General features: G+C 41.3%; 1 long non-coding RNA gene across 1 annotated transcript in view; it reads right to left on the minus strand.

Moving 5' to 3' along the window:
• Positions 1-501: 501 nt before the first annotated feature.
• The window catches only part of LOC111724127, a 17,109-nt gene continuing 630 nt past the window's right edge, over positions 502-16,980 (minus strand). Inside the window, exons 2-3 of the long non-coding RNA XR_002772478.1 lie at positions 1,531-1,754; positions 502-556 (exon numbers count right to left, since the gene is read on the minus strand). This is a non-coding gene — a long non-coding RNA (uncharacterized LOC111724127). The remainder of the gene's footprint in view (positions 557-1,530; positions 1,755-16,980) is intronic.

The following is a 16,980-nucleotide window of genomic DNA, read 5'->3' on the forward strand; positions in this document are numbered from 1 at the left end:
TGAGGCTGGCAGGTTCGAGCCTGGCCTGGACCTGCTAAACAACAATGACAACTGCAACCAAAAAATAGCCAGGCATTGTCGTGGGCGCCTGTAGTCCCAGCTACTTGGGAGACTGAGGCAAGAGAATTGCTTAAGCTCAAGAGTTAGAGGTTGCTGTGAGCTGTGACACCACAGCCCTCTACCAAGGGCGACATAGTGAGACTTTGTCTCAAAAAATAAACAAATAGATAGATAGATAGATAATCTCAGATACTAAGAACGAAGTTAAAGTGGATCTCTCAAAGTGATTCTTCCTACTTTTTGTTTCCAAGCCCTTTGTCCTTTTGAAAGGAAGCACCTGGTCTCCCCACCTTTATCTGAATACTTTTGAGAGACTAATGTATGTCTATTTTCTCACCTTTGGCCTTGTCACTGATGTCATAGGTAGTGTGGCTATTTCAACAAAGTGGTAGAGTCAGCCAGAAAATACAGTTTTACAAACTTTATTTCCTGAGGCCTTCTGCAGCTGACAAACGGGGCAGGAAGTGCTGCTGGCAATGAACTTGGTGGGCTGTGGCTGCGAATAAAATAGGAGCACTCAAATATTGCTGACCTGGCAACCACCCGTTCTCCCCCCACACCCCCGCCCGCCACCGCAGAGCACTGGGCTCTGAATTAGGACTTTTGTTCAGTTTGGAATTTGGGAGATAGCCTTTTATCCTTACACATGGGAATTGAAACGTAAACAGTTCTATGCTTTCCCAGTTGAACTTGGTTTAGAAACAAACATGTAAACATTTCAGTTTTACAAAAAATAAGATTGTTAAGAATCTGTCTACCTTTTTATAGTCTCTCCAAATTAATGGAATGAATAAGTTCCTTTCCCGGCTTAAAGGGAATAACTAGGTTGGAAAAAAGGTCACAGAAGGGCCCTTGGAAATGAGCTAGCTGAGCTCTTTCAAGAATCTGCATGATTCCCATGCCCCCCTGGAGCAAAGTTACCAGATTCTCAGAGCACTGGGGCCTGGCGCCAGCACTGCTAGTCCAAACCTCTCATTTCACAGATGAGAAAATTGGGGCCAAAGAATTAAAACAGCTGCTGACAGATTATGTCAAGGGGTATAACACATATTATTTACTCAATCATCACTTTTTTCCTCTAGTTTATTAACATAAAGTGGGAGTAGTGAAGACGAGAAAAGCGCTGGTGAGAATCTTTTGACTCCTTGTAAGGAGCCAAGGAGAGGTTAGGGAGTGAGTGACAGAGGCAGGCCAAGGCGGCGCACTGAGGGGCAGTTGTGCAGGGGAGCTTCCAGCAAGGAGGCCAGCAGCAGAGGGCCAGAGTTTATCTGCCCGGCAGCTCTGCTTCCTGTGTGTCTGCGTGCTCCGCTCCCGGTGCAAAAAGCCGGGTGGGCCGCCAGCCCGCATTCCTCCTCTGCGCACAGCACTGCAGACCCGGGAAGCGCCGCGGCTCGCACGGTAACTCTGTCAAGGCCGTGATGCCGCAGCGGATCTGACAAACCTGCCGGGTGCACAGAGGGCCTGACTCACCGTGATGCCCCGGTGACTCACTGGAGGACGCCGTTCCGCACTGCGCGCCCCATCCCTCGCTGGAGGCGGGGGCCCCGGCACAGGCTGCGGGAAGACGGGAAGACGCACCTGGAACTCAGCCCGTGGTAGCCTCCGGCTGCAATTTTCTGCCTAATACAGGTGAATACAGAACAAACACGCAGCCTTCCTTCCACCGCACCTCCAGTGTAGTAAAAGCTGGTTTTCTGAGTACAGAAACAGCAAAGGTTAAAACATTTTTAAATGGTACGTTTTTTCTTTTTAATTTTTATTTCAGATTGCACATTTGGGTTACAATGTTTGCACTTGTTAGGTAAAGTCCCTGTTGTAGTCCTGTCCTGCACCCAGGAGGTGTGCCATGTACCATTAGTTGGGAGCGATCAGTCCCCCTTCCTCCTCGTTCTCCCCTCCCTTCAACTTGAACTGAATTTTTCTCCTATGTGGGGATGTAGCAGTTCATCTACTGGCTGCTTATTAGTGCTGAGTATATTGGATCCTTGCTTTTCCACTCTTGTGATACTTTACTAAGAAGAATGTGTTTCAACTCCATTCAGGTTAACACAAAAGATGTAAAGTCTCCATCTTTTTATGGCTGAATAGTATTCCATGGTATACAAATACCACAGTTTAGTAATCCGTTCCTGATTCGACGGGCATTTAGGTTTTTTCTCATCTTAGTGATTGTAAATTGAGCTGCAATAAACAATCTAGGGCAACAGTCCTTATGATAAAAGGATTTTTTTTTTCTGGGTAGATGCTTGGTAATGGGATTGCAGGATCAAATGGAAAGTCTATTTTGAATTCTTTGAGGATAAATAATACATTTTTTAAAAGGCAAACTGAAATACAATTGAAAGGAAGACGAGTTGCTGTGACTGAATTATCCAATAAGATGTATTTGTTCCATAGATATTAATGAGTCCCTCATACATACTAGGCAGTGTTCCAGGTGTTGGAGAACAGAACAGGCAAACTTGCTTTCTGGAACTTAACATGCTCAGAATGAAAATCATAAATATCTTAGCAATTGATGAAAAAGAGAAAGGATAGTTTCTTCTCCCTGAAGGAAGAGCTTCCTATTGTTTGTTGAAGTCTTTGGGTTTCACTATTTCAAACAGCAGGGATTTATCAGGTGGGAATATCAGAAATAAAGAGTGTGACATCACAGCAAACAGGAAAAATGAATTAGGTTAAAGTCACTCTGTAAAGCATAATGGACAGAACCCCTTAAAGCCTCACGTCCTCTTGAAGAGCAAAACACAGTAGTCTGGGGTGGCGTCTGGGGCTCAAAGGAGTAGGGCACTGGCCCCATATACCAGAGGTGGCAGGTTCGAACCAGCCCTGGCCAAAAACTGAAAAAAAATAAAAGAAAAGACAGTAGTCTTGTGATTGAGAATCGAAATCCACAACCTATCACACTCCACTTTTTTTTTTTTACTCTACTTAAAGCTACTGATTTATATACAATTTATTGAACAGCGTGTGCCAAGCACTGTGCAACTATGCGTTTTTAAACAATTTAATCTTCATCATTAGCCTTAGAGGCAAATCTTATGGTGATTTTATAGATATGATAATTGAGGCACAGAGAGGTTAAGTAATGTGTCCAAGGTCACACAGCTCTAGAACCAAATTCAAACCCAGCTTGTCTGATCCTCAAACCTCTGTCATTAACTAGCAAGTTGTAGGGCCCCATTCCCCAACATCCTTGGGAATCCATCATGGAATATAGGTAGGAAAGAATCACGCCGTGGTCAAGGCTTTCTTATAAAGCACACCTGACTTATGTCCTGGTTCTGCAGCTGCGTAGCCAAATAGCAGTCTCACTGAGTTGTACCAGGGATTATGAGATAATCCCTGCTAAACACAGGGGATAATTCTTGGCTCTTAGCTCCCAATTAATGTGAACCATAATAATGAGAGTCAAAAAGATGATGATAATGGTGAATCTTAGCTTTGATATGAATTCTCATGTTTCAGTTCTCCAAAAGCTGAAGTTTGAGTTCCTGACCATCCTAAAAATAATGACAAATTGCCATCAGCTTACTGCTTGCTTGCTTTCTTGGCTCATCATCACTGTTATCAAGTAGACAATCGAGTGGCATGCTGAAGAGTGAGGCTTGGAATCCAGGATCGGGGGTGGAAATCTTGGTTCTGACGCTACGTGCAACTTCAGGCGCATCCTTACAGGTCTGAGCCCCTATGTCTCAGGCTGTCCAGGACGAAGGATCAGGGGTTTTATTTCTCCCTCCCTCCTTCCCTTCCTTTCTTCCTTGTTATTTCTCCTCTATTTACTGGTTTTTAAAAACCAGTTTAAAAAAAAATTTTTTTGAGACAGAGTCTCACTCTGTCGCCCTGGGTAGAATGCCATGGCCTTATAGCTCATAGCAACCTCAAAGCGATCCTTTTGCCTCAGACTCCCCAGTAGATGGGACTACAGGCACCCACCACAATGCCCAGCTAGTTTTTCTATATTTAGCAGAGGCAGGATCTCACTCTTGCTCAGACTGGTCTCAAACCCCTGAGCTCAAACAATCCACCCACCCTGGCCTCCAGGAGTGCTAGGATTACAGGTGTGAGCCACCACGCCCAACCTCAATAAATATATCTTAATGATGTTAACTTTCTATAAATGTTTCTAAATGCTAACACTCAATTTCTTTTCTAACATCATTAAAGACTCTTAACAGTAGTTTTGGATCACATGTTGAATATCATGACTGTAAGCTTTTGTTTCCTAATCCATAAAACTGGGGCTCTAGGCTTGGTGCCCCGTGGCTCAAGTGGCTAAGGCGCCAGCCACATACACCTAAGCTGGTGGGTTCAAATCCAGCCCAGGCCCGCCAAACAACAATGACAGCTGCAACCAAAAAATGGCCAGGTGTTGTGGCAGGCACCTGTAGTCCCAGCTACTTGGGAGGTAGAGGCAGGAGAATTGCTTGAGCCCAGGAGTTGGAGGTTCCATGAGCTGTGATGCCACCGGCACTCTACCCAGGGCAACAGCTTGAGGCTCTGTCTCAAAAAAAACAAAAACAAAAACCTGAGACTCTAATACTCGTTTGGTGAAAAATCAAATGAAATAATGTAGCTAGAGTGCTTAGCACATTATCTGCCTAATATGTTATGAGCACCCAGGAATTAGGACCCACTCGTAAAAATAGAAAATCTAGCCGGGCGTGTGGTGGGCACCTGTAGTCGCAGCTACTGGGAAGTCTGAGGCAACAGGATCACTTTGAAGTTGCTATGAGCTACAATGCTGTGGCACTCTGTCTCAAAAAAAAAAAAGATTTTTCAAAAGTATTGGTTCATAGTAGAGGGGAAATATCGAGGAAGGAAGGGAGGGAGGAATAAAACCTTGATCATCTATGGGAGAAGCAGGGACAGAAAGAAGTGGGCAGAACTGTAGTAGGAAATGGACTCCTCAAGTATCCACCTGGGTTAATTTTCTCTCCCTACCCCAACACCTCCTTGGGGCAGCTCAGTTGTTCCCTTGGGAGACATATCCCAGAACTGCCTTTTTTTTTAATGGATGTTTCAAAAGGGGTAGGTGACTAGCCTGGACAAAGCACTGAGTCATGCCAGAGGCCTGTACGTTCTGAACTCTCAGCTTGCCGTTCTATTTTACTCATCATCATGACCCTAGAACATCATTAAAAATAAGCAGAATAGACATTAATATGCTGACTAAAAGAAGGGAGTCCATTAGGATCAGGATTTCAATTTTGGCTCAGAATTGTAACTCTTCCCCATAAAAGCTCCAACTAAATAGAGAAAGTACAGCTTGAGTAACCTGTTTAATAACTGTGTTAGGACATCGTTGGCATCATCCACTAGTCTTCAAGAGCAGGATGAGTAGAGGCGCCTGGAAGAGAGAGGCCCTGTGATGATCCACCAGGACGACTCAGGTAATACATGGTGGTGACAGTGTTGTCAGGAAGTGCAGCTGAATCACAGGTCATCAGTCTCCTTCAGGCTACATCCAAAGTCTTTGTAGTCATGTGTGGTGCTGACGTGAAACAGTCAACTATTTTTAAATTGCACGCAACCTTTATGGACACCCTGTACATATATAAATGGAGCAGGGAAACCCTTTTACTATTTTAAAATAGTAAACTATTCTAAATTGCCCACAAACTTCATGGCCACCCTGTGTTTTTTTGTTTCAATAGGTTTGGAAGTACAAGTGTTTTGTGACATGGATAATGGATGTAATGCTGAAGTTAGGGCTTGTTGTGTGCCCATCACCAGAATAGCGTACCTTGTACCCAACATGAGAGCGGATGGAGTCAGAGTAAGATGGAGTCAGTCAGGGTAGGGCCGACGCGACCCAGCTCCACAGGTCTGTTTAGGGCCGGGGTGACCTCCACTTCAAATCTCCCATTTTTGTTGCTTTGTAAATTCAGCTTTAACCTAAAAGTATATGTTTGAGTAGTTTAGGGTGATCGATTTAAATTTTAAATTTAAATGCTGTTCTATTAGTCATGGGTTATGTCAATTACTATTTATTATGGGTCATAGGTTATGGAGAATACTGTTATTGAAGGTAAGTGTTAATCATTATTGTTTAAGAGAAGGGTTAGTACGGTTCTTGCTTTTAACTTTTATGTATAAAATCGTGGTTTTGAAAATGGAAGAACAGAACAGTCTTGGAGAGGATACTCTCACTGTTCTCCAGAATTGCTGGCCTTCTGCTAATAAAACCATAGGATCTATCCCCCATCTCCACAGATTGGCTGAACAGAGACAGGCAGCCAGACCCTCTTTGTCCTGTAACAAATAGATGGATATTTATTGCCCATCTTCCTCCTCTCTAAACTAGTACAATGTCTATGGTCAGTAATCCCATGACTGATTATCTACTCAAAGGAAGTCATTTTATTAAAAAAAAAAAAAAAAAAAAAGACACCTACACCTGAATGTTTATCACAGCACAACTCACAAGTGCGAAGATGTGGAACCAACCTAAGCGCCCGTCAACTGATATTTAATTGACCCTGGCCCAAGTGGCAACCAAAGCACCAACAAGACATAAACAAGGAAGATGGCAAGTATCTCTAAGATTGTCTGAGGACTCTAGCCCTGAGTAACAGCCTCGAAATTAAGATGACAGGTGACCTCATGAGAACAGCACCTGCAGTGTGCCTGAAATATTCGAGTCAAAGCTCTCAGAACCCAGACTTATATTGAATTTAAGTTTATATCAAACTATGACCAATAATAAGTATTTATTATAAAACTATTTCCACAGATTACTTATATCAGATAACAAATCCTCATGTAAATAGTACACGTAACTTTTCAGCTGTGACATGGGGAACTAAAGTACCAAATCATATCCATTAATATCTTTGTCAAATAGGAATACCTGAACATGCTTCTACATGAAATCTCAGACGGAAATAGACTACTGGAGGAAAAACACGTGAAAGTTAAATAAAGAGCCTGAACTAGTCTATTCAGTGAGAAGAAAAATCAATCCATTGACACGCTATGTGGGCTACAACAGTGAAAAGTATCCTAGAATTGATCCTTTTCCCACTAGTGAAACTGGCATTGTCTACAAGGTGCCCAAGCTGTGGCCTGGCCGGGTACTGATTTGGGGAGGACTTTTTTGCTTATGTGTGGTGTTGGATAGCATGAAAAATATGCATGGACTTTTTTGTTTTTGTTTTTTGCTAATCAGCCTCCATTAGTGTTTGTATATTGAATATGTGGCCTGAGACAACTTTTTCTTCCACTGTAGAGAAAGAAAAAAAAAAGGTTGGAAACCCCTGTCAATGTCAGTTCCTTTATCAGAGAGTACATACAAGTAGTGGTGGGGAGCTGAAAGAAGGAAAGTTCTGGCCCCTGCAGCAACTGAGTCTGGGGAAAGGAACAGCATGTAAAGTAATGGAAGGTCCACGGGAAGCGTGCAGGTAAACAGCTCTCTGACCTGATAATGAGTACGACCTTCTGGCTGCACAAATCTGGCTTGAAATCTTCCTAAAAAGCTGGGATGGGCAATGTCCATCTTGAAGATTTAATGAGGTAATAATTTTTTTTGGTAATGAGGTAATAGTATGAAATAATTATAATAATATGAAAAGTGCTTAGCGAGTTCCTAACATACACTCAGGCAGTTCTGAAGTTGTGGCCACAGACCCAAAGTCTAAGTGACTCTTTAAAAGCTCTTGGCTTTTTTTCCTTGGTCCTTTCATGTAGAAATATCTCCTTTTATCTTCTGGTTGTTTAGTTTTGTTTGTTTTCAAGACAGTCTTACTTGGCCACCCTTGGTAGAGTGCCATGGTTTCTTTGGCTCATAGCAGCCTCAAACTCTTGGGCTCAAGTGATCCTCCTGCCTCAGCCTCCTGAGTAGCTGGGACTACAGATGCTTACCACAACACCTGGCTATTTTTATTTTTTTTGGTAGGGACAGAATCTCACTTTATTGCCCTCGGTAGAGTCCTGTGGCATCACACAGCTCACAGCAACCTCCAACTCCTGGGCTTAGGTGATTCTCTTGCCTCAGCCTCCCAAGTATCTGGGACTACAGGTGCCTGCCACAAGGCCTGGCTATTTGTTGTTGTTGTTGTAGTTCAGCCAGGGCCGGGTCTGAACCTGCCACCCTTGGTATTTGGGGCCAGCGCCCTACCCACTGAGCACAGGCGCAGCCCCACCTGGATATTTTTTTAGAGACAGGGTCTTACTCTTCTTCAGGCTAGTCTCAAACTCCCGAGCTAAGGCAATCCAACCTCCCAGAGTGAGGGAATTACAGGCACCAGCCACTGCTCCCAGCTCAGCTGTTTAGTCTGTAAACCCTCCTAAGTGTCCTGTCTGCCGTCTCTTTCATTTCCTCTCTTTTGGATCATTCACTTGTTTCTTTCTCTTCTTCCAGCCTTAGTTTGGGACAACTTCTCTGCCTTCCCTATGTTCATAATTGGGAAGGAGAAGTTATCAGGACCTCTTCTAGTCCATGAAAAAAAAAGAAATGCTACCAAGAGTCCTCTAAAAGAAAAGAGAACAAAAGCTAAACTGATACTGAAGATTGCACTTTCCAAGTGAACACACAATGATAGCCATACAAATATTTCATTATTTTAAAAATAGCTAGAAATGACTAATAAACTGAAACAGTTCGAAATTGTATGTTAATGTTTACTAGGAAAACATTACCCCCAATAAAAGATTTGACAATGAAATTCTGAAAACTCTTTTCTTACTACACTGGTAATGTAGCAAGCTTACAACCTGCAACTCTACCTATAAAAATAGCAGCAGTGTTATCCTATTTTATAAATGACATTAAGGTTTTGATTTGTAGGGGGGAAAGGGAGGGGAATGAATTTACTTTTGATAAGCTAGAGAGAGTTCAGAATTTCAAAACAGAAGGGCACATATTCAACCTGACACTGGTAACATTAAAATCTAATCAAAGTGGAATGGCAACTAAAGTTATTTCCTTCCTACCGATTTTTGCATAACATCCTGATCAACCAGCTGCAAGGCTGTTAATATGCTTGAGATGGTGATACTAATTTACATCGCAGGCCTGGCTTGGGTTAGTCATCCTATTAAGAAGCCTCAGTCTCAAATACATGTCACCTTTTATGCCACATAATATTATTAAGCATTTCTTGTAACATCTGACAAAAGGGTACATTCTGCTTGTTCAGCTTGGTGCTAGCCAAAACATTTCTCTTTAATTATCCAGGGAGAAGTGAATTATCCATCACTCTGAAAAATCACAAGGTCTATAGGGAGGAAACAGAAATCATGTAGCATGTTTTTCAGGCTTCAAGTTGGAATGAACAAAACTATTTAGTAGCAAATAAGAAGAGAGCTTATTTGTAAAGATCTCCCAGAAATGATGATCCCACAACTTCAGTGACTAATTCCTCTTCAACCATTCTTTGTTTTTTTTTCATCCAGAGTCCCAGGACTGGGATTATGCTGATTTTCTCCATTTTGAGGCAGAAGAGAAAGACAGAGATAGCCTCACCTCTTTGTACTGCCCAGGAGGGTCATCCTCCCCTTTCAATAAACCCGGCCTGAACATCTTCACTGTGACCTTGTCCCTGGGAGCCATCCTTTACACCTTTCAGCCATCGCTGCAATAAACAGCAACGGACTTCACATTTGTGAGCTGTACATTTAATTCTCACCGAGTATGAGGTGTTTTCTGTGCATAGATACTCAAAATCACCACACCCATTCAAATCACCCCTAAAGCTTTGTGTCTCACTTTGGCAACTGGACACCAAAGCTGGAACACCCACTTTTCTTAGCTTCCCTGCAGAAGAACTACCTCCCCTCATCACACATACCCCCCAATACTTTTACATTCTGATAGGTATTAATAATTGGTTAGACACTTCCGTTTTCTGTCTCAGATCCATTGCTTTTGAGAGCTCATCCTTCTCAATCACAGGCACGCAAATTCAACTTTTTTCTCTAGAGGTGGAAGATTATTCACGGGAAGATAATGCTTCTTGACTTTTATGACCATTACTGTTTACAATGATAAAAGCAGAGCCCCTTCAGGCCTCTCTGAGGTGTGTCTGCCAATAGTCACTCGGTCCTGACCACAGGTCTGTAGGAATCCTCATCACATCTCAACGGAGAAAACAATTACTCCAGTTTCCACTGCAGTTGCCTAAGACCAGCAAAAACTATAACCACTGAACTACAAATGCCAACCATTTGTAGATTTAAAATAGCTCCAAAATTTAAATTTCCCTCACAACTTAGGCTGGCTCTAACCAGTAGACTGCAGTTAGACCCCTGATTTAATGTCATCCACTCTTATCTATTTTTAGCTTCTAGATTGTATTTGAGTAAAATCTCTTTGAAGACCTGCTCCTCCCATGCCAATTTTGGTTGGTAGGGTGTGGGTCCCCAGGTGCACCGTGGCACATTTAACACTTGTCAGGGTGTCCAAGTGAAAATGGTTGGGTGGCTCTACTTTACATATTAATAATAGCCCAGTGGCATGTGAAGGCTCTTACCAGCAACCTGCCCTCACTCCTCCTGGCTCACTAACTCTGCGCACTTTAGTTTCTTCGCTTTAGTTTTTTCTTTTAGCTTTTACTCTTCTGTCCTTTGATCTCTGTGGTTCTTCCTTGAACTCTGACCAACTTAAACAGATCCCAGGGTTTTGAAGCAATCAGTGCTGTACATGACATTCTTAGAAAGGTCTAGCCATCCCATGCCTATAATTACGTGACAGAGAAAATGAAAACCTCTGGAGTGTTCAGGACACTGAGCAAAAGCCCCAGAGTAGCTGCCACTGCCCAACCAGGCCAGTGAGATGGGCTGAAGTTTGTGGTTTCCCAAGATATTTTAAAGGGAGTAAAAATACCAACCAGAGCTATCTTTTTCATGACATACAGCATTTCAGCTAATTTTTACATTGCATATATTGTCACATTTAATTTACTATCCATAAAAACCCTGAGAAAGAGATTTATATCATCTCAATTTGCAAATGCAAAACCCCAGGCCCAGGAAGTTATTAAAACTCAGAAAGCGATTCTAGGCTTATCTGACTCTGGAATAGAAGTTTTTACACTGAATTGTGCTGTGTTGAAAAATACAGTGTGCAAGGAAATACTCCGGGCCAACATGCCGTCCACCAGGAAGCTTGGGGGTGCTATTCAAATTGTCAGTGGTAAGACTCATCACTTTGCAGAAACCAGCAGCTGCTATATTACTTCTCATCCACTTTAATATTGCTTGGGAAGGTGAGACGGGTGGGTGGAAATCCAAGAAAAAGAAAGCCAGTGAGAATAGACCACATCACAAAGTCCCAAAGTTGCAGATGCTGGCGTGGATGTGGAGAGAAGGGAACACTTTTACACTGATGGTAAGATTGCAAACTAATGCAGCCTCTTTGGAAAGAAGTATGGAGAATCCTCAAAGAACCCAAACCAGATCTTCTGTTTGATCATGCAATCCCATTACTAGGCATCTACCCAGACAAAAAAAAGAAATCATTCTATCATAAAGACATTTTCACTAGATTGTTCACTGCAGCTCCATTTACAATTGCCAAGATGTGGAAACAACCTAAATGCCCACCAACCCAGGAATGTATTAATAAACTTTGGTATATGTATACCATGGAATACTATGCAGGCACAGAAAGAGATGGAGACTTTACAGCTTTTGTATTAACCTGGATGGAGTTGAAACACATTCTCCTCAGTGAAGTATCATAAGAATGGAAAATCAAATTTCCAATGTACTCAATACTAATATGAAGGCAGTAGATGATCTAATACACGCTCACACAAGAGAAAAACTCAATTCAATTCAAGCTGGGGGGTAGGGGAAAACAAGGGAGGGGAGAGAGAGGAAGAGAGGAGGGGATTGATGGGCTCCGACTTAATGGACAACATGAAAGGGTATATGGACACCTGTCGGGCGTGGGACACAACTATGAGAGGGACTCTACCTAACAAATGCAAATACTGGAACCTAGTTGTTTGTACCCTCACTTTAACCTGAAATTAAAGAAAAAAAAAAAAAAAGAAAGTAAAGGAAAAGGAAATCGATATGGTATCAAAGATAGAATGTAGAATTATTTTCCTGAAATAGACTTTGGAACAATGATTGGGTTTTCCAAAAAGCTAGATGCACATTAATAGTAACTTGTCCGTGTAGTTTTAGGAATATTCTTGATTATTGTAGAAAACTTTGGCTGCAATTTCTGTATTTATGGCACCTACAGGCATGACACTGTCAGACGAACATTTGTAATTAGCTCTCCACTGTCATTGCTTACCTATCTCTGTCAAATCTGTAGCCAAATGGTCCCTCTCTTGAGTTTATGTAAATTATCTTATGTTAATGCAATCAGTTACTGTTTCTGGGTCTCTCTTTCTCTCTTTCTCTTTCTTTTTTTGAGTCAGAGTCTCACTCTGTTGCCCTGGGTAGAGTGTCGTGGCATCAGCATGGCTCACAGCAATGTCAAACTCTCAGGCTCAAGAAATCCTCTTGCCTCACCTTCTCAAGTAGCTGGGACTACAGGTGCCCACCATGACACCTGACTAGTTTTTCTATTTTTGGTAGTCTCGCTCTTGGGGTTTGGGGTCTCCCTCTTGCTCAGGCTGGTTTCCAACTCCTGAGCTCAAGCAATCGTCTCCCAGTGTGCTAGGATTACAGGCGTGAGTCACTACCGCATTGGGGCCGTTTCTGGGCTTTTCACTTTTTCTTTTTGGTTTGTTTCCTGACCAATTTGATCCGATACAAATTCTGTTTTCCACAATGCTACTTGTCCATGGAGATCATGGAGATTACCTATATGTGAGTAAGTCTCTCAGTACTGCCTAGAATTGACTCTTGTGAAATATTTACATCTCTCTGGTTGACTCAGACTCACACATAAAGAGGGAAATTCAACATGTACAGGAGACAATTTTCTAGTAAGTTGTGAACACAGCAGCTCATAATCTGTACACCACCACGCTATACTTTTTCTTTTTTTCCAAGAAAGCATATTTTATAAAGATGTATTTATAATTACCAAATGTTACTTAACATCCACGAGAGCACAATTGGTGCTATGGTAAATTGGTTTCACACTAAAAGCTAGACTACTTGGGGGAATAAGTTCTTTTCCCCGAAACTCAGAAACTGCTACACAGGAGAAAAATACATTGGCATGTGAATGTCTGATAATGCCAGACTTTAGTTGCTCAAAAAGGGGGGTTATTTTTGAGGTAGGTACTCTTTTCAGATATAGACCCCCCCTACACAATGTATTTTCAGTTAATAAAAATTTGTAAGGGGGAGAATGAAGTGATGCATTTATCTTTTCCTAAATGTGTAATTTTAACAACTAAATTTAATCCATGTACATTGCCATGGCAGCCATTTTCTTTCTCTATGTATTTTCTACACAATGTCCCTCATGTAAGTGGAATATACAGTACTTGTCCTTTTTTGTGACTGACCTATTTTACTTAGCATAATGTCCTTGGGTTCATCAGTGCTGCAACATGTATTGGAATTTCATTCCTTTTTAAGGCCAAATAATATTCTGTGGAATGCATGTGCCACGTTTTGTTTACCCATTGACCCACCCATGGAAACTCTGATTGCTTCCCCCATTTGGCTGTGGTGCATAACGCTGCTGTACAGATAAACAAGTATCTCTTCAAGACCTCGCTTGCAATTCTTTTAGGTATATACCAGAAGTGGAATTGCTGAATCATAAGGTAATTCTATTTTTGATTATTTGAGGAACCACCATAGCAGTTGCACCACTTTTCACTTTTTCATTTTTCAACAGAGCACAAGGGCTCCAATTTCTCCCCTCCTCGCTAATGCTAGTTATTTTTGTTTTGTTTTAATAGCAGCTGTCCTAACAGGTATGAGGTGTTAGCTCACCGTGGTTTCAATTTGCATCCCCCTAATGATTAGTGATGTTGAGAGTCTTTGCTTGGCCATTTGTATGTCTTCTTTAGAGAAATGTTTATTCAAGTGGTTTTAAATTGGATCTTGAAATTGGATTTTTGTTGGCGTTGGTATTGTTGAGTTCTGGTTCTTTATTCTGGATATAATTACCTTATCAGATAACTATTTACAATGACTTTGCAAATATTATCTCTTGTATGTCTCATTTTCATTCTGTTGATTGTGTCCTTTAAATGCAAAGTTTTAATTTTGTTTGTCTGTTTTTCCTTTTTGCCTATGTTTTTCATATCATATCTAAGAAATCTTTGCCAAATCTCATGCCATAGAGACTTTGCCATGTGTTTCCTTCTACAAGTTTTATAGTTTTCGGTCTTACATTTAGGTCTGTGTTCCATTCTGAGTTAATTTTTGTATATGGTATAAAATAAAAATCCAACTTCATTCTCTGCCTGTGGATATCCACTTTTCCCTGCACCATTTATTGAAGAAACTAAAAAGTCTTCGCACCCCTGTTGAAAATCACTTAACCAGGTATTAGAGGGTTTATTTCAAGGCTCTCTAGTCTGTTTCATTGATCTATATGCCTGTTATTATGCCAGTATCACACTGTTTTAAACACTGCAGCCTTGTAATAAGCTTTGAAATAAGCAAGTATGAAACTTCCTTTGTCAAGATTGTTTTGGCTCTTTGGGGTCCCTTGAGATTCAATATGAATTTTAGGATGAAATTTTATACTTCTGAAAAAATGGCATTGAAATTTTGATAGAGATTACACTGGATCTGTAGATCATGTTGGGTAGTATTGACATCTTAACAGTATGAAGTTTTCTAATCTATGAACATGGGATGTCTTTCCATTTATGTTTTCTTCAATTTCTTTCACCAATGTTTTGTAGTTTTCAGTGTAAAAATCTTTTGCCCCTTTGGCTTAAATATTTGTTTTATGCTATTGTAACTGTCATTGAATTCTTAAATTCCTTTGGGATTGTCCATTATTAGTGTATAAAAAATTGATTTTGTATTATGCAACTTTGCTTAATTCACTATTCTAACAGTTTGTGTGTGTGCATATGTACAAGGTCTTGGGTTTTCTACGTGTAAGTCATGTCATCTGTGAGCAGACCTAAGTTTACTTCTTGCTTTTCGGTCAGGATGCCTTTCATTTCTTTTTCTTGCCTGAGTGGAACTGGCGAGAGTAGTCGTCCTTGTCTTGTGCCTGATCTTAGAAGAAAACCTTTTAGTCTTTCACCATTGTGTGTGACATTAGCTGTGCATTTTTCATATATAGCCTTTAGTATGTTGAAGCAATTTCCTTCTTCCCCTAGGTTTTTGAATATTTTTACCAGAATTAAATGATTTTTTTTTAAATACAGGGTTTTGCTCTATTGCCCCTGGCTAGACCACAGAGGTAACATCATAGCCCAGTACAACCTCAAACTCAAGGGCTCAAGCGATCCTCCTGCCTCAGCCTCCCAAGAAGCTGGGAGCACACCACCATGCCTAGCTAGTTTTTCTATTTTTGGTAGAAGTGGGGTCTCGCTCTTGCTTAGGCTGGTCTTGAACTCCTGGCCTCAAGCAATCTTTCTTCCTGGGCCTCCCAAAGTGCTGGGATTATAAGGTGTGAGCCACCCTGCCAGCGCTAAATGGAATGTTTTTAAAAGCAAGATTAAGAATGAAAGCTACACTAAACAATTACTTTCTAAGATGTTATTTTATGTTAACCTTGTAATCTTCATAAGGCATCAAAAGGACCTTCATACTTGTTGTTAAATAAATGACAAACAAGTATTTGTTCATTCAATATCCATTTCTTTGTGAGAAAAAAAATCAGGTAGTGACATGCAACAGACATGCAGAATGGTGACACGTGACATTAAAACACAACCACATAATAGAGAGTCTGAGGGACTATTTTAGATCTAAGAGGAGGTGGTAAGACCTTCTAAGGTGGTAACAGTTAAGCTGAGATCTGATTGGCAGAAGGAAGTAGGCAAGGAAAGAGCATTTCAGGCCGAGGAAATGGCAAGGACAGAAACCCCAAGGGAGAAATAAGTTTGATGAGGTCATGGACTAGAAAGAAGGCCAGTGTGATTAAAATATAGTGAATAAGGGGGAGATGTGTTGAGATGAGGTCAAAGAAAGAGAGGGGTGGTGATTTTGTTGTAACTGTAAAGAGACACGATATGATCGTATATATAAGGCACTGTGTCAGACATACACATGTAAGATATGACCACTGACCTTAAGACAGAATCTTTAAGGCCTCCAATAAAATATATGCTATGGTTAAACTTTGGAAAATACTTGGTTGAACAATCTTAGCCCCATGCCTGTGTGCCTGTTTACACTGATATATGACGATCATATTGCTGACAATGAAAAGCTTTAAAAGAAAACCAGTTATAATCTCATGTTGTCCTTTCCACATACAGTAGAACCTCTGTAAGTTGACCATCCAAGGAACTGTAGCAAACTGGTCAACATACGGAACTAGGCCTACTGTACCAATATGTACATATGGTGCGTGTCCAGTCTATGAAAACTAGGTCAACTTAAGGAGGTGGTCAGTCTAGGGAGGGGGGTCAACTATGGAGATTCTGCTGCATATGTAGTTTTGGGGAGTTTACGTGGGTTGTCTCAATCCATCTGTGTTGCTATAAAGCAGCGTTTCTCAAGGTTTAATACAGAAACTTGGACTGTATTAAAGGTTTGCAGCATTAGGAAGGTTGAGAACCACTGCTATAAAGGAATATCTGAGGATGGGTAATTTATAAAGAAAAGAGATTTATTTGGCTCATGGTTCTATAGACCGTACAAGAATCACGACACTGCCAGCACCTGCTTCTGCTCTTGGTGGAAGGGGAAGGGGAGACAGCATGTTCAGACATCACATGGCGAGAGAGGAGGCCAGACAGAGAGCCTCCTTGGTCCCAGCTTCTTTTTTCTTTTCTTTTTTTTTTTTTTTTTTGAGACAAAGCCTCAAGCTATCCCCCTGGGTAGAGTGCCATGGCATCACAGCTCACAGCAACCTCCAAC

The sequence above is a fragment of the Otolemur garnettii genome, unplaced genomic scaffold (assembly GCF_000181295.1).
Source record: "Otolemur garnettii isolate 467f Iridium unplaced genomic scaffold, OtoGar3 scaffold00019, whole genome shotgun sequence".
NCBI lineage: Eukaryota > Metazoa > Chordata > Mammalia > Primates > Galagidae > Otolemur > Otolemur garnettii.